Source organism: Piliocolobus tephrosceles, chromosome 18 (assembly GCF_002776525.5).
Source record: "Piliocolobus tephrosceles isolate RC106 chromosome 18, ASM277652v3, whole genome shotgun sequence".
In the NCBI taxonomy this organism is placed as follows: Eukaryota; Metazoa; Chordata; class Mammalia; order Primates; family Cercopithecidae; genus Piliocolobus; species Piliocolobus tephrosceles.
Window position 1 is genome coordinate 22,263,910 of NC_045451.1, and position 18,262 is coordinate 22,282,171.

At 41.2% G+C, this 18,262-nt stretch overlaps 1 long non-coding RNA gene across 1 annotated transcript; it reads right to left on the bottom strand.

The window, feature by feature from the left end:
* Positions 1 to 5,488: 5,488 nt before the first annotated feature.
* LOC111546842 lies at positions 5,489 to 17,415 on the bottom strand. The gene is made up of 3 exons (XR_002732940.1): positions 17,108 to 17,415; positions 13,331 to 13,405; positions 5,489 to 6,243 (listed from the first exon to the last, which is right to left on the bottom strand). It is a non-coding gene; the product is annotated as an uncharacterized LOC111546842 (long non-coding RNA).
* Between the last annotated feature and the right edge of the window lie 847 nt (positions 17,416 to 18,262).

The following is an 18,262-nucleotide window of genomic DNA, read 5'->3' on the forward strand; positions in this document are numbered from 1 at the left end:
GCTGGATGTGACATCGAGGACCTTAGGAAAGAAAAAAATAGCACATTCCATCTTTTATGTTGGCTTAAATCTCATTTGAACAGCAGCTCAGTATTTTTCCAGGAAAATATATCACTCACAGTTGCTATAACTGAGAACTGCGCTTTGGAGTAGAATGCAGAGAGAAAGCCTAGACTTCCTTTGTGGGCTCCACATGGGAGATGGAAGAATCATCCCCTCACCTCAGAGCCACCCCCGTGGGCCTTGGTGGGCAGAGGCTGGTTCCTGCCTTGTTGCTAGTTATGGATTTCACAGATGAGGAAAGCACAGGTTAGTCAGATAACTTTAAGGAGAATCTCCTAAAAAGGACCCCCATGTAGGACCACCCTGACAGCTGAGTGGGAGCCTTGTTCCTAGCTTGAAGCTGCCTCGATAAGGGCCGGGAGGAAAAGATCATTGAGAAGGACTGTCTGTGGATACAGCGGCTGCTGGGATGTGCCCAAGGAGAACAGGATTTGGTGCTGGGGAAAGCATATTGCCTGATAATCTCTCTTTGTACCAGATGTGTTTGCCTAAGTGTGCTCAGAAGCATCAGACAGCATTTCAGACACTTTAACATAAAAATATTCCATTAGGCCAAAAGCTAGTCTTGGCACAAAAGAGGTTCAAAAACTAAAATGAACCTAAGACTGTTTTTTCTGCCTTTTGTTTGTTTGTTTTATATTTGGCCTCAAATTTGCCTTTGGTATCCATATTCACATATTCAACAAATGTTTATACATTTCTTGCTATGTGGCAGGCACTGTGTGCTATGTGGTAAATATGATGGTTAGCAAATCTAGCGGAATGTTTTCTTTAGTGAGGGAGATGCACTTTGATCCAAGACTTTTACAAATGTGAACTACCAGCAGGGTAAGGGTTATGGAGGAGAGGTGGTGGGGTCATAAGAGGGTTAACAGAGGGAACTGGCTTGTCAAGGAGGTCAGAAAACAGTTCCCTAAAAATGTAATGACTGGAAGCTGAAGCGGGAAGCTGAAATCTGCAGGAAGCGTAGGAGCTAATTGGGGAAGAAAATGGGAGAGTGTGTAAGATTAAGGTAAGAATGTGCAAAGGCCCTGCGGCATGGTGGTTTCAAGGAGCTAAAATAAGCCACAACTGATTGGCTAGCACCAGGGGTGAGGAGAATGCTAAGAAATAAAGTTGGAGAGTCAGGCCAGGGGCCAGGCTGTGTTAAAAATTTTGGTCTTTATTTGAAAAGCATTTGAATGCCTTTAAACAGCGTGTGTGTGTGTGTGCGTGTGTGTGCGTGTGTGTGTGTGTGAGAGAGAGAGAGAGAGAGAGAGACAGAGAGAGAAAGAGAGTAGGTGATGTAGAGAAGTGGATGGAATCCATAGATACTTGGATTTCTGGCCTGAGCAAACTCATGGATGAAGGGTGGTAGCATTTGCTGATGCAGAGAACCATGGAGAGGGAGTGCGTGTGGGATGAACATGAATTTGATGAGTCATGTTGGGTTTGAGGCATCTTTGAAAAACCTACATGAAGATGCTGGGTTAACCACCCTGTGGTCACAGCCCTTGTTGTCTTGGGTTGTTCTTCTAAGTGTCCCTGGCTGGTGGGAGACCCGCCCTCCATATGGGCCAGCCTGCTAAGCCCTGCACTCTTGCTCTAAGCAAGGCTTCCTAGAGGGGTGTGCCCTCCACTTAGTTCTGTGTCCTGTAGGAAAGGGGTCTGAGAAATTAGCTGAACGAAGGTGGCAGTGACTGAACGCCATGGTGAATCTCCTCATAGGTACTTGTCGTTTAAGAATGACACCTGAGCTTCTCAAAGTTACAAAGCCCTTTCTCAACCACAGGACTATTGACAGTTTTGGAAAGGATAACTCCTTGTTGTGAGAGGCTGTCCTCTGCAACACAGGATGTTTATTTAGCATCATCCCTTCCTTCTCCACACTAGTGGTGACAATCAAAAGTGTCTCCAGATATTGCCGAATGTACCTCGGGTCGGGTGGAGGCAGAATTGCTACTGATTGGGAACTACTGCCATATACAATTTCATTTGGCCCTCATCATATCTAGGTGGGCAGAGCAAGTTTTATCATCCTTATCTTTAGATGAGAAAACTGAGACTCAGAAAGTTTAAGTTGTTTGCCCAAGATCACACAGCTACACATTTGTGGAACTGGGATCAGAACCTAATTCTTTTGACTCCAAGTATGGGCCCCCTTCTATTTTTTTTTTTTAATTAACAATACTGCTTTCTAGTTAAGGCATAGGATAATGATGAATTTCCTGGCACTGTGGCAAACTGCTAGGAGAAGATATTTTCTGCTTCTACCTAGGTAGCCCATTAGTCAACTTCATCAAATGAGGTTGACACCACAGAACATCCCAAATGCTAATGACAGAAACTGATGGTGCTAAAATGCTTTTGTGTGTGGTGATGGTGGGAGGATCAAATATCACATTCAATATTCAAAATTCTAGTAAGGGAAGTGGACTAATATTTGTCATTAACTCATTTTCTTCACAACCACTCTGTAGCATTGTGGAGGTAGGTATCATGAGTCCCATTTTATGGACAAGTAAACTGAGGGACCTTAACATAAGTTACATGCCCAAAGTGGCTCAGCTAGCAGGCCAAGCTGGGATTGAAACTCAGGTTGGGGTAAAGGTAAATTCATGTCTCCTGAATGCAGCCCTGCTGATTCCTCATGGGTTGCATGGGCTGAACCAGATGGCCTTGAAGGGTCCTTTTAATGCTCCCATTTGATGATAATTACAAAAACACTGTTGGGGGGAAAAACACCAAATGTAATCCTAATGTGAACGGTTTGTTGCTATGTGCTGTTTTTCCTTGAATACCAGGGGTACCTCTGTGGATGTGTGGAATATTGATATGGATGTGTGGATCCATATCTGTGGATGTGTGGAATATTGATATGGGTTAGCCGTGTCCCCACCCAAATCTTATCTTGAATTGTAGCTCCCACGATTCTCATGTTGTGGGAGGGACCCAGTGGAGGGTAATTGAATAATGGGGGTGGGCCTTTTCCATGCTATTCTCATGATAGTGACTAAGTCTCACAAGATCTGATGGTTTTATAAAGGGGAATTTCCCTGCACAAGTTCTCTTCTGTTGTCTGCTGCCATGTGAGATGTGCCTTTCACCTTCCACAATGATTGGGAGGCCTTCCCATCCACGTGGAACTGTGAGTCCATTAAACCTCTTTCTTTTGTAAATTGGCCCATCTTGAGTATGTTTTTATCAGCAGCATGAAAATGGATTACTACAAATACTAATGCCCATTTTTGCCCAGTCTTATTAAAAAATCAGACTCCAAATAAAGCAGTAAAACAATGCTTGTGGAACTTTCTTAACAAAGAGACATTGGTCTACTCCACTCCTTTTTCCTTCATAGCAGTCTGCTTTGAGCTGGGGAAGGAGATGGGATTTGCTGGGGCATAATTAGAAGTGAAAAGATTTAGAAGTGGCCTAAGGACCCAAAAGCAGGACAGACACTGGGCAAACTCTTTGGATGGGAGGAGGCTTTCCTAGTCTCCCATGACCTCCTTTCACTCTGGGCTCCTTTGTTCCATACTTCCTCCCTCCCCTTGGAAGTGCACAGTGCCCTAAATCAGAGGATTGCTACTCCAACTACACATTAGAATTGCCCAGGAGACTTTGAAAATATATACTGGGTCCCCCTGCCAAGATCAATTAATTCAGAACTTTGGGACTGGGGCACGTGATTCTAATGTCTCACCAGGGCTGAGAACCATTGCCATCTTTATCAAACTCATCCGTCCTGGCTTCCATTCTTTTTGGGGACTTGATGAGAGTAAGCTGTTAATGTGAGAAACTGGATTAGACTAAGATGTTAGAAGCTACAATCGTTTAATGGGTCAGTCTTTGAGATGATGTATTTGTAGCTTTACAGGAAACTTGGTCTATTCCTGCCTGTTCCTTCCTTGCCAAACTGCAGGTAATAAAGGACCATCACTATTCGAGTCCCAGCCAGACTCCCTTGGCAACATATGGGGAGCTCCTCACCGCCAGTGAGGTGGGGGTATCTGGGGAAGGTCTGATGCTCACATAATTGGCTCACCAAATTGCTGCTATTAGCCACTTCTTCCATCGCACTTCTGTGCAAGAGCCATTGCTGTCCATGTGCTCAGCCCTGATCCAGACAACAGACAACCCTGACTGAGGCAGACCTGGCACATCAGCCCAGGGGACCAGAATTAGGTTAGCTGCCAAGGATAGAACAGATCTCACAAAATAAACAGTTTTGCCCCCTTCTTTCCCGTATTAACCTAGCCCAAACCCCTGGACTCTGCCGTAGTTCCCCTGCCTGAATCTCCTGTTCCATATTGAGCCTATAACCTTGTATTCAATCTCATTTAATCTCCTTGTGGTTTCAGCTCTGTCAACAGCCTCCACTGACCAGATTGAGCCTTCTCAGACCTGCAGGGAGACGACTTGGTCATGCCTCTTGCCTCCTGGCCATTGGCTGACCCACTTATATCCTAGAGGCAGATCCTCAACCAGGTCTGTTTCCACAGTCCTTGCCATGCCTACCCCTGATTGCTGACAGCATCTCCCCCGGCCCATCTTCATAGCCTACCAGCCCTGGATATGACAGAGGGGCAATCATGGATCATAACATTCAGAACTAGGGCTTCCATTTCCCCTTCAATATTAGTATGTCATCAAAGGAAGTGGGAGAACCATAGTAGAGCCACATATTACTATGGAGAACAGAATTTGGGAAAAGCCAGTGGTAATCAACATGATGAAATGAATGAGAGGCACCAGTAAATCCCAGACCCAACTGTGCCAAGTTGAACCATGTGTCTAAAGTCAAACTAAATTAAAAACAATAAAGCTTCAATTAAGTGTTAGTCTGTTGAGTAATCTTCTGCAGAGTTGAAGGTCCGCTAGGAGTTTAGTACAGTTATGCACCACATGATGACATTTTGGTCAACAATGGACTGCGTATATAGTGGTCCCATAAGACTAAAACAAAGCTGAAAAATTCCTATCACCTGTGCCATCTTGATGATCCTGACCCTCTGTAGACCTAGGCTGATGTGTGTGTTTGTGTCTTAGTTTTTAGTAAAAAAAGTTTAAAAAGTTAAAAATAAAGGATTTAAAAATAGAAAAAAATCTTATAGAACAAAGATGTAAAGAAAGTATTTTTGTACAGCTCTACAATATATTGTGTTTTAAACTAAGTGTTACCACAAAAGAATAAAAAAGCTAAAAATTCAAAAGTTTATAAAGTAAAAAAGCTAAAGTATGCTAAGAGTAATTTGGAATTGAGGAAAGATAAGTATTTTTAAATAAGTTTAATGTAGTCTGAGTGTATGGTGTTTATAAAGTCTACAGTAGTGAACAGTAATGTTCAAGGTCTCATGTTCACTCACCAGTCACTCACGGACTCACCCAGAGCAACTTCCAGTCCTGCAAGCTCCATCCCTGGCAAGTGCTCTACACAGGTGTACCATTCATTATCTTTTACACCATATTTTTATTGTACCTTTTCTATGTTTAGATATATTTAGATATACCAATACTTACCATTGTGTTACAATTGGCTATAGCATTCAGTAAAGTCACATACTGTACAGGTTTGCAGCCTAAAAGCAATACATAATACTGTGTAGCTTAGGCATGTAAGAGGCTATATTATCTAGGTTTGTGTAAGTACACTCTATGATGTCCACACAATGATGAAATCACTTAATGATGCATTTCTTTGAGTATACTCCAGTTGTGAAGTGACACATGACTATATTTGGCTAGAGGAAAAAGCTTTATGCTTTGCCTTGAGGCCATCACACTGGGGCTGAGCCACTAGGCTTCTATTTGGATTTATCTCCTACACTGCTTAGTCCAATGATCCAGCAAAACAGCTGTCTGAGTCATGTGGTCCTTGGAGACAGCTGGATTTCTCACTTTCCCAGGAGCTGTGTGGTGTTGCCCTACATGGTCCAGGCCTCCCCTGGAACAAGGTTGGAGAGCAAAATCCAAGCACAGTGGGGCATGGAATGGCCACTATGTGTGAATCCCTTGGTAAACATCGCTTTTTAGGAGAAAGATAGAATTCCCTTGTCAAAAGCACGGGTGGGGGTACACCAGAATCCCATCAGGTGCTGCAAGGGGCCAGCCACTTCTTCTAATTGCTCTGATGCAGAGGGGCCTTCTCTCCTGATTCTCTTTGAACTTCTTTGTGGTTCCCAGTTGCATCTCAACATAGCCCTGTGGGGGAAAACAGAGTCATTGAATCAAGCCTCCTTTCCTCCCTGTCCTAATACCATTTACCCCAGGAGCCTTCCCCTCTTGTTCTGTTTTGGGACTCTTAGCACCTCTTAGAGGTGGATTGAAAAGTGTGTTGAGACAGGAGTGAACTGTTCCACCTGTGCTAGTGATCAATCTTCATTTTAGCTTAGTTGCTCTATTTAAATACTCCAATGGCATTTTATTTCCTTCACTCCCCTACCTTATCTCAAAGCTGAGAAAACTGGTATCAGAAGAGAGGAATGGAAAGTGTGAGTTAAGGGCAGCTTCAGCCATGTCCTGATTTTCTGCCCCATCCCTCTGAGTAGCTCCACATAGGCAAAGACCAGGGCTGGGTATAGTCATCATTGTATCCTCAATGCTTATGATAGCACTCAATATACAGAAGACTTCCAATAAGTGAAAAGCCGCCTATACATGTAAAATATAAAGAAATGTAATGATCTCTGCATCTCTATTTCTGTAATTCTGAATAGTTTTTATGATTCCAGAGATGGTGGCTTGTGCCCATTGTTCATCACCTGTTATAATGTATGGATGGATGCATGAGTGAATGAAAAAAGATTGATAGATAGAGGTTGGATAGATTTCTTCTTCTTCTTTGATTTGAAAATGTGGAGATGGTTGCATCAGAGCCTCCAAAATTCATGGTTTTGGAGCTACTGGATCTCTTTAAGGACATCTGGAGATAGTATCATGAAGAAGCTAGTGTTTGTGGCCTTTTTCTTCAATAAGGTAGTTTGTCTACTCCAGGAACCCAGTATTCTCACTGTCTTTTATGGGTATTTGCATTTGATGCTAAAAGAAACAAAATCCTACTGGAGGCATTTGAGATAGCTGTCAGTATATAGGGAGGTATGATTTTGAGCCTCCTGAGTCTCCTCATATATAAAGAATGAAACAGAAAGAGGGACTAAATCCAAGATACACTTTTACTGGAGACCCATGATGGCATGATGGCCACTTGGATATGAAGAGTTGATTGGAAGATGGTTTCCTACTTCGGTGACTGGTTGTGTGCTGACAATATTAACCAAGGTAGGAGTATAGGAGGAAGGTCAGGTTTGAAGCCTGGTGAGTGCAGTGCTGAAGCGTGTTGGGAGGTATAATTAATCGACTTTGGTAAACTTGCAGGATATCTAGATGGAGAAGACTAGCAGTAGATGATTGGAAATGTAGGTCTGGAGGCAAGAAGGGTGTGGAGGGATGGAAAGAACAGTGAGGAGTCAACAGTGGGAAATCATAAGCCAATGCTGTGGGGAGAAATGAGACAATCCAGAAAGAGTAGTTGATAATTGGCTTGAAATCACTTTAAACTTTAGTATAAAAGTGAAAAGACAAAAGTATTCAGAATAATGGTAGCCACAAAAATTGGTTACAGAATAAGCAACATAAAAAGTAAATTCTGACATTAATAGCAAAATGTGAAGGCAAAAGAGTGAACATGTAGAATTACTGTATGCAATTGAAATTAAATTGTTACCATCTCAAAATAAACTTTTATAACAATGAAAAGTTTTGTGCAAACCTCATGGCAATGCCCCAAAAAACCCATAGCAGATACAAAAAAGGAAAAAATAATCAAAGTATATCACTACCAAAAACACCATCAAATCACAAAAGAAAACTAGAGAGAAAGAGAGGAACAAACGATTTACAAAACAGATGGAAAATAATGAACAAAATGGCAATAGTAAGCTCTTACTTATTAATAATTACATTAAATATAAGATGGATTAAACTCACCAATCCAAAGACATAGTTGTTGAATGGATAAACACAAGATTCAATTATCTTTTAGCTACGAAAGACTCACTTTGAACTTAAGAACACACATGGGGAGAAAATGAAGGGATGAGAAAAGATATCCCATGCGAATGGTAATAAAAAGAGAGCAGAGGTGGCTGTATTTATATCAGACAAAATAGACTTTAGGTCAAAAACTGTCACAAGAGACAAAGAAGGTCATTACATAATGATAAGAGAGTCAATTCAATAAGAAGATATAATAATTATAAATATATATGCACTCAACATCAGAGCACTTAAATATATAAAACAAACATCAATAGATCTAAAGAGAGAAATAGATAGCAATACAATAATAGGATACTTCAATACCCCAAGTACAATAATGAACAGATCATCCAGACAAAAAAATCAGTAAGGAAACAGCAGACTTAAATAATACTACAGACCAAATGGACTTAACAGACATGTACAGAACATTCCACCTAACAGCAGCCAAATACACATTCTTCTCAAGCATACACCAAACATTCTCCAAGACAGATAACATGCTAGGTCACAAAACAAGTCTTAACAAGTTTAAGAAGGTTAAAATCATTCAAAGTGTCTTTTGTGACCCCAGTGGAATGAAACTAACAATCAATAACAAAAGGAAAATCACCAAATTCACAAATATGTGGAAATTATAACAGTCATTGGGTCAAAGGAGATATCAAAAAGGAAATTAGAAAATATCTTGAGATGAACAAAAATGAAAAAAAAAAACAAAATTATTGGATATAAAAGAAGCAGTATTAAGAGAGAAGTTTATAGTGACTAATACCTACACTAAAAAAGAAGAAAGATATCAATAAATGCCCTAACATTACACCTTAAGGAACCAGAAAAAAAGATCAAACTCACCCCAGAATTAGCAGAAGGAAAAAACTGATAAAGATTAGAGTATAAATAATGAAGTTAAGAGTGAAAAAACAATAGAAAAAATCAACAAAACTAAGTTGATTCCTTGAAAATATAAACAAAATTGACAAAACCTTAGCAAGACTAAGGAAAAAAGAGAAAATTCAACCAAATAAAATCAGAAATGAAACAGGAGATATTATAACTGAAGCCACAGAAATAAAAGGATAATAAGAAACTATTACTAACAATTATACCCCAACAAATTGGACAACCTAGAAGAAATGACTAAATTCTTAAAAGCATACAACCTACTAAGACTGAATCAAGAAGAAACAGAAAGCCTGAACAGACCAATAACAAATGAACAGATTGAATCAGTAATCAAAAACCTTCCAATAAAGAAAAACCCAGGATAAGATGCTTAATAGGTGGATTCTGCCTAACATTTAAGGGGAATTAATAGAATCCTTCTTAAACTCTTCCAAAACTTAGAAATGGGAAGACTTTCAAACTTTTTCTGAGGCCAGCATTACTCTGATAGCAAGGTCAGATAAAGATATCACAAGAAAACTACAGGTCAATATTTCTGATAACATGGATGTAAAAATCCTCAACAAAATATTAGCAAACCAAGTTAAACAGCATATTAAAAGGATCATACAACATGACCAAATGGGATTTATCCCTGGGATGCAAGGATGGTTCAACATATGCAAATCTGTCAATGTGATATACCACATTAACCGTATGAAGGATAAAAATCACATGGTTGTCTCAACAGAGGCAGAAAAAAAAGCATTTGGTAGTATTCAACACCCTTTTATGATAAAAATTCTCAACAAATTAGGTATAAAGGAGCTTACCTCAATGCAATAAAGGCCATATATTTAAAAAACCACAACTGACATCATACTCAGTGGTGAAAAACTAAGAACTTTTCCTCTGAGATCTGGAACAAGGCAAGGATGCCCACTCTCACTACTTCTATTCCCAATAGTACTGCGAGTCCTAGCTAGAGCAATGAGACAAGAAAAAGAAATAAATGGCATCCAGATCAGAGAAAAAGACGTAAAATTATTTGTTTGCAGAGGATATGATCCTATATGCAGAAAACCCTGAAGACGCCACCAAAAAACTGTTAGAACCAATAAATGAATTCAGCAAAATTGTAGTACACAAAAATCAATGTACAAAAATCAGCTGCATTTCTATACACTAACAATAAATTATCTAAAGAGGAAATTAAAAGAAAATTCCATTTATAACATCATCAACAAGAATAGAATACTTAGGAATAAACTTAACCAAGGAGGTGAAAGACTTGTAAACAGAAAACCATAAAGCATTGATGAAAAAAGTAAAGCAGACACAAATAAATGTAAAGCTATCATGTGTTCAAGAATTGGAAGTATCTATATCATTAAAACATAATGTAATCTATAGATTCAGTGCAATCCCCACAAAAATCTCAATGGCATTTTTTATAAAAATAGAAAAAATAATTTTAAAATTCATATGGAACCACAAAACACCACAAATAGCCAAAGTAATTTTGATCAAGAGCAAAACTGAAGGCATCACACGTTCTGATTTTAAATTATATTACATTGAAACGTAAATTGTCACCCACAAATATACACAATGTATTGATTAGATAATAAGTTAAGCATTGAGAAAAGAATACATAATAGTCATCAAGAACAGTGGCCTGATTGAGAAATGAAAAAAAGATCTTTAAATAAAAAAGGTTAAAAATATGAAAAATTATATGACAAGTCTCCAGTAATCAAAACAATATTCTACTGGCATAAAAATTGACCTATAAACCAATGAAGCAGAATAGAGAGCCCATAAATAAATCCATGCATATATGGTCAACTGATGATATTCAACAAGGGTACCAAGGATAAACAATGGGGATAGAATCTGCAATAAATGGTACCTATGTAGCAAATTGAGTTAAATACTTAAACCTCAGATCAGAAACTGCAAATTTCCTCGAAGAAATCAGAAAAAAGGCCAGTGCGGTAAGTCACGCCTGTAAACCCAGCACTTTGGGAGGCTGAGGAGGGCGGATCACTTTGGGAGGCCAGGTCAGGAGATCGAGACGATACTGGCTAACACGGTGAAATCCCGTCTCTACTAAAAATACAAAAAATTAGCCGCGTGCGGTGGCCGGCGCCTGTAGTCCCAACGACTCAGGAGGCTGAGGCAGGAGAATGACGTGAACCCGGGAGGCGGAGCTTGCAGAGAGCCGAGATCGCGCCACTGCACTCCAGTCTGGGCGACAGAGGGAGACTCCATCTCAAAAAAAAAAAAAAGAAAAGAAAAGAAATCAGAAAAAAACTTCGTAATATTGGTCTCGGCAATGATCCCTTGGGTGTGACACCAGAAACACAGGCAACAAAAGCAAAAGATAGACAAGTGGGATTACATCAAACAAACAAAAAGATTCTGAACAGCAATGAAAACTATCAACAAAACGAAAAGGCAACCTACAGAATGGAAGAAAAATATCCAAAATATATAAGGAACTCCTACAGGGAGTGGTAATAGCCCCTGTAGTAGTAGGTTAACCAAGGTCACACAACTAACTGAAGGTAGAGTTGGGACTTTAACAGACTCTATTGACACCAAAATCTTTGTTTGTGCCCTTAAAACCTTCTTAAAACTTTTGGGAAGTGCTACTTTAGGAGATAGGCATAGGAAGAGGAACAAGTGAAAGTGGCCAAGGCAGAGTTTCAGGGAAGTTGGAGACCTCAGAATCACTGATGAAGGAAGAGGACATCCTCAGTGGTGGCCCAGAAGAGGCTATTCAGGGATGTCTCAAAGAGAGAACAAAAGAGGGAGCATAGCCTGTAATCCCAGCACTTTGGGAGGCCGACGTGGGTGGATCACCTGAGGTCAGGAGTTCAACACCAGTCTGGTCAACATGACAAAACCCCGTCACTACTAAAAATACCAAAATTAGCCAGGAGTGGTGGTGGGAGCCTGTAATCCCAGCTACTCTGGAGGCTGAGGCACAATAATTGCTTGAACCCGGGTGGCGGAGGTTGCAGTGAGCCGAGATCGTACCATTGCTATTGCATTCCAGTCTGGGCGACAAGGACAAAATTCTGCCTCCAAAACAACAACAACAACAACAAAACACAGAAAGAGTGACAGAGAGCAAGAGGGGTGAGGAGGGAACCCGGGGTTAACCAGTACTAGTTCACTTGAAATCATTTTAAGGGTGCAGTCAGGGGCTGGAAGCTGCCTGAGTGATGAGGAATCAGGAGTTGAGAAAGCAAGGATAGCGAGTTTATGTCTCTCTCTCTCTCTTTTATTATACTTTAAGTTCTGGGATACATGTGCAGAATGTGCAGGTTTGTTACATAGGTATATGTGTGCAATGGTGGTTTGCTGCACCCATCAATCCGTCGTCTACATTAGGTATTTCTCCTAATGTTATCCCTCCCCTAGCGTCCCACCCCACCAACAGGCCCTAGTGTGTGATGTTCCCCTCCCTGTGTTCATGTGTTCTCATTGTTCAGCTCCCACTTATGAGTGAGAACATGTGGTGTTTGATTTTCTGTTCCTGTGATAGTTTGCTGAGAATGATGGTTTCCAGCTTCATCCATGTCCCTGCAAAGGACATGAACTCATCCTTTTTTATGGCTGCATAGTATTCCATGGTGTATATGTGCCACATTTTCTTTGTCCAGTCTATCACTGATGGACATTTGGGTTGGTTCCAAGTCCTTGCTATTGTGAACAGTGCTGCAATAAACATACATGTGCATGTGTCTTTATAGTAGAATGATTTATAATCCTTTGGGCATATACCCAGTAATGTTTCTGTGCTAAAGTCAAGCACCAATGAGGAGGGACCAGGAGATGGAAGTGAATGACAAAGTTTCCACATTCTTCCCTGGCCAGGAAACATTTATTTCCCATTTTGTTAATGTCCCTGTGCTTCAGTTTCTGTATCTGTAAAGTGGGGACAATAAAAACAGCTGCTTCAAAGTGCTGTGGAGAGTGGAGAGTGCCTGGCACTCTGCATGGTAACATAAGCACTTATTATCATCATGTCTTCCCCCTCCTCCTCCCTGCCTTCTCTCCCTCCCCTCCTCTTCCTCCTCTCCTCCTCCCCTTCCTCCTCTTCCTCTTCCTCTCTTCTGCCCCTTCCTTCTCCTCCTCTTCGTCATTTGCTCCTCCCCTTCCTCCTCCTTCTTCTGTCCTCCTCCCCTTCCTTCTCCTTCTCCCCTTCCTTCTCCTCCTTCTTCCCCCTCCTGCCCTTCCATCTCCTTTCCCCTCCCCCTCCCTTCTTTCTCCTCCCTTTCCTCCTTTCTTCCCCATTACATTCTTGTATCTGCCTGATCCACCTAGACCCCTCCCCACCCCAGGCCACCTGTACCTGGGAGCAGGGCACAGACAAAGGAGCACCGCAGCATCACTGCTCCTCCCAGCCCGGGTGGGTGGCCCGGAAGTGCTGCAGAGAGGAGAAGGACAATTTAGTTTCTCTGCTCTGCCTCTAACTCAGCTTTTTGATTGTTTCTTTCACAGTCTCTAATGACCATGTTATTTTTTTCACAAAAAAACTATACTTGGTCCTCACAGCATATGGTGCACTGACAAAACTCTGTGTAGCAAAGTGAGGGGGAAGGCTCAACTTCATTTCTTTTCATGAAAAAAGGTGTTTTAAGTGTGGATAACAAAACCCTTATCCTTTGTCTGGCTGTCAGTTCCTGAGTCTGTCCCTCTGTGTGGGGCAGAGTACAGAGTTCAGGGCTGGACATCAGATGACCCGGGTTCCAGTAAGCAGCCTTGTAATCTCAGCAAATGGCTGTGTGTCTCTGAGCCCAGGTGATTTCCTGTGAGGGCACTTAACTTCAGTTCTTATGGCAAACCCCCACTTCTTGGCCCTCCAGGGTCCACCCCAGAGATCACGGTGCCGCACTCACATCTGTCTGTCAGCAGCTGCTCAACAGGTCAATGTTGTCAGTCATCAGGGGAACCCCCTGAGGAAAAGCAGGGCAGGGTTTTTAGGGGATCCTAGAAGGCTCAGCTGCATTCTGAGAGACCTCCTTCTCATCAGGGAAATCCATTATTTGTACTTGATTCCTTTTGTTTCAACGCTAAGGTCTAGGGGAAATGAGGCACCTTATTTCAAGTCTTTATATCTTAGCATGAATAAATATCAGATGTTTTCCTGAGAGGAGGGCTTTAGGAGGGACACCACCAGGGCCTGGAGGGGAAGGTGGGCAGAGTGGAGGGGCAGCAGGCTGCTAAAGAGGGAGGGGGGGAGGGAGCAAAGGACTCTCCCATATACCGCACAGTTTGTTCAGTCTGGGGACCAGGGGTCACATGTGTTGGCCGTGCTGTGACTGTAACTGTCTTTCATTAAAAATCGAAGTTATGGAACCTAGAGTTCAGAATGGACTTCAGAGCTGAATGGAACTGAGTTTGAGGTCTCAGAACAACCTACCAGATGAGAGACCTTGCACAGCTTATTAAAGGATTGCTGGGCACCTCAGTTTCCACATCCTTTGTCTTCCTCCTTTGTAACAAGAACAACAAATATTGGATGACATTCACCATGTACTGAGAGTGTCCTGCACTCACTCAGTCCTCACAATGTGCTATGGTTTGGTCCTATTATTGTCCTCAGTTTACAGACTAGGAAAGTGAGACTCAGAGAGATTATAGAGCTAATCAATGCCAGAGCTGGCATGCCAACCCAGGCAGACTGGCTCCAGTCTGTGCTGTCAGATCTTACACTTGTTGCCTCTCTAAAGTCCTGGCTCTGATCTCATGTCACCCTACACTACCATCTACTTCCTTTCCATGTTGCAGCCACTCACAAACCCCACAATCATCTCCCTTGTTCCTTGAAGGTTTTATCTCCCAGCTTGCTATTACTGTCTCCAATAATATTCCTGCCATAATTCCTACTAGACGATCCTCTCTTACCTTAGCCTACCTGATTCTTAATCTCCTTGCATTCGATTCATCTCACTCTCCTGCCTACAGTCCTCCCAAGTCATACCTCTGGTTGTCATTACCATCAGTCTCTCAGTTCTAGTCATCTCGCTCTGTGACCACCGTATCACATCTGTCAGTTCATTCTCTCTGTTCCCCAAATTTGATAATGCTTCCTTGCCCAGTACCTACTATCAAAAGAAAAACCTTAGCCAAATTAAATTTAAAAGCGTTTAATTGAGCAAAGAACGATTCATCAATCAGAAAGCCTCGGGAGCCAAAGTAGGCTCAGAGACTCCAGTGCAGCCATGTGGTGGAACAAGATTTATGGAAAGAAAAAGGAAAGTGATGTACAGAAAATGGAAGTGAGGTACAGCAACAGCCGGATTGGTTACAGATGGTGTTTGCCTTATTTGAACATGGTTTGAACAGTTGGCCACAACTGATTGACCAAAACTCAATGATTGGCACAAGAATAGGCTATAGTCTGTTTACAATTCTATTTAGGTTACAGTTCATGATGTACAGAGAAACCTTTAGGCTGGACTTAAAATATGCAAGGAGGCAGCTGTAGGCTAAACTTGATTTAACACTACAACCGGCTGAGCCTACCACTTTCTTACTGTCCTTCACCTCCCCCACCATGTCCTCATTCCCTTCCTCACCCACCTTAAATTTTCATGGCTCATCATTCTATTTACATCCTTACAGACATCCTCATATTGTTAGCTACTGTCTCTCAAAAGCCCAACCCTGATGAAATCCAGCTGTCTCCTGGCTTCATAACTACACAACTGAACAGGACAGGAGAAATACATGCAACCACACTGACTAGTTTCAAACTTGAATTCATGACCAGTAACTTCCAGGAAGCAGTCTTTCTACATCTTCAGGGTTCACTCATTCTGGCCATTTCATATTTCACTATTTTCCACTCTCTCTTCTCAAATTTCCCCATCTCCTCTCTCAGTTGATGACCTGGGCTTGCTATTTCACTGAGAAGGTAGAAGCCAGCAGAAGAGAAACTTGCACACATTTCCATCACCAAATTCAATCACCTATGTATCGGTGCCCAGAAAGTACTGCCTTTCCTCATCTTACCAGGGATGAGCAATCTCTTTTTCTCTATGCTCCAAAACCTCAATTTGTGCATTGGATTTCATCCTCACTTCCCTTTTTGAGGAGGGAAGTGGTTCTGGAGATTGTCCTTTTCTCTTCTGCATGATCAATTTTTTCCCTCCCTGCTGGGCTAGTCCCATCAACATGTCAACATGTAATTTATCACATCCTTAATAAAACACAAAACTCTCTTGCCCATCTCTAGCCATTGCCTCATGTTTTTGCTCTTCTTTCCAGCAAAACATCTGAAATGTTATCTATACAAGTTGGCACTCTGTATCCATGGGTTTCACATTCATGGATTCAACCAACTATGATCAAAAATATTCAGAAAAAACATTCACAAAGTTCCAAAAAGCAAAACTTGAATTTCCCCTGTGCTGAGTACTGTGCTGAATCCGTATGAGTGACATGATATGTAGGCCTCATATTAGGCATTATAAGTATTCTAGAGATGATTTGTTGGAGGATGTGCATAGTTACATGCAAATACTATGTCATTTTATACAAGGTACTTGAGCATTTGTGAATTTTGGTATCTGTAGGGGGCCTTAGAACAATACCTCATGGACACCAAAGAGTGACTGCATTTGCTATCTAATCACTTTCCTCCATTCTCTCTTGAATCCAGCATCATAAGGCTTTTACCCTCTAACAATCCAAGGGTCTTGCTCTTGTCAAGGTCACTGATAACTTCCATGTTGCTGAAACTAACAATCCACACTCAGTCCTCATTTTATTTGCCACAACACCTGCACTTTATTCAGTTTCTCCTTCTTTTCTTTTCGACACACTTTCTTCACTTGATATTTTGGACACTACACCCTTCTGGCTTCTGTCCCACTTCACTGACTGCACTTCCTTAGAATCTTTTGCTATCTGCCCCATCTTGCCAACTTCCAAATGTTGGCATGGGCCACAGGCTCAGTCCTTGGACCTCCTGTCTTTTCTCTCTTCCCTTATTCCCTTGATCATCTTATCTAAGTTCAATAACTTTCAATATGCTGATGACCCACGAGTTTCTATTTCTATACTGGTTCTTATCCCAAACTCTAGAGTCAGATCCAACAGTCAACTTAATGGCTCTACTCACCATCACTGAAACTCAACTTCTGATCTTCACCTCCAAACTTCCCTGTCTCAACTTCTGGATCCCAACTACATCCTTCCAGGTGCCCAGGCTAAAACGTTTGAGTCAGCCATGATTCTCTCTTTCTCTCACACTTCATGTCCAATTTATCAGCAGATCCTGTTGGCTCTCCATAGCAGTGTATCCAGGACTCAACCATTTCCTGGACTTTGTGCTTCCCTCTTACTGCCCTCCCTATTTTGCGTGGCAGTCAGATGGTCCTTTCAAAATGCACTTCAGATTCTGTTAGTTATCTGCTCCAAACCTTTGAACAGATTTCCATCTTAGAGTAAAAGCCAAAGTCTTACAAAGATCTTCAAGGCCCTATGTGATTTGCATTTTTACTTCCTGTTATGCCTCTGACCTTATCTCTTTTCACATCTCCACTTGTTCATTTCTCTCTAGTCACAGAGTTGCTTGCTCTTCCCCAAACGTGAAGAGAACATTCTTGCCTCAGGACCTTTGCCCTCACTATTTTTTACGTCTGAAATGCTCTTCCCCCAGGTATCCCTGTGGCTTGCCCCCACCTTCCTCTCAACGAGAACTTTCCTTACCACCCTAGCTATGATTGTTAACTTGCTTAATTTTTTCCATTGGGCCTATTGTTATTTCACATTCTATATATTTTTCTTATTGTCTCTCTCCCCAGATAGCATGTAAGCTTCATGAGGGGAGAAGTTTAATTATAGTTTTGCTCACTGCTTATTTCTAGCACCTGGGACAATACCTGGGACATAGTAGTTGTCCAACAATTATCTATCAAATGAATACAGAATCTCCAAAATGGAGGTTCTTTCATCATTGACTTGCTGGTAGATTCAGTAATATAATGTGACTGTCACATATTAATACTTAATAAGTAGTAGAAATTATTTTTTCTGTTTATTATGTTTTTTAAATAGAAAAATAAAAATTGTATTTATTTAGTGCATACAGCATATTTTGAAATACGTATATATTGTGGAATAGTGAAATAAAGCTAATGAATATATACATTATCTCACATACTTATTTATTTGTTGAGAACAATTAAACTCTCTTAGCAATTTTCAAGTATATAATACATTGTTTTAGCTATAGTCAATGTTGTACAGTAAATGTCTTGAACTTATTCTTCCT